Here is a 532-nt window from a genome sequence, read left to right as displayed (position 1 = left end):
CATCTTCTAAGTTGTGTCCTCAGAGAGTTGCATATCTAGATGGACCTTCCAGTTAAGCAACTATAATGAGAGAAAGCACATTTGAACTGGAGAATTTGCCACAGGGGAGCCAGACGCGGGGTGGGGGGGGGCAGGGACACTGTTGCAGTGGTACTTATTGAAAATTGCTTCAGAGTTTGGCTGATGCTCAGATAAAGAATATGTGTTTACTTTTTTAGTTCTTCTTAAACTGGCTTTCTCCTCATTTTTGGTATGACCTATGATAGAAGGAATTACAGAATCAAAGTACTTGGGATTACTCTAAGAGATTTGCAATTGCCTTGGTTTCTTTCATGTCACCATGTTTTCCTCCAAGAATCTGTGGTAATCTAGATGCACAAAAATGACTGACTTGTTGCTTATTTAAAAATCTCTTCCCATTTTTTCCTAACATGATGTTATATGACTCCATTTCTATAACCTTAATGTATAACCTTTGCACATTTTGTTGCCAGATTCCAATTCTAATTCATGGTTAGGTGATTTCATGATT

This window comes from Elephantulus edwardii, unplaced genomic scaffold (assembly GCF_000299155.1).
Source record: "Elephantulus edwardii isolate Elephantulus edwardi_28Jun2011 unplaced genomic scaffold, EleEdw1.0 scaffold00254, whole genome shotgun sequence".
Lineage (NCBI taxonomy): Eukaryota > Metazoa > Chordata > Mammalia > Macroscelidea > Macroscelididae > Elephantulus > Elephantulus edwardii.
The sequence above is the reverse complement of the archived record's forward strand: the minus strand, read 5'-3'. Positions refer to the sequence as shown.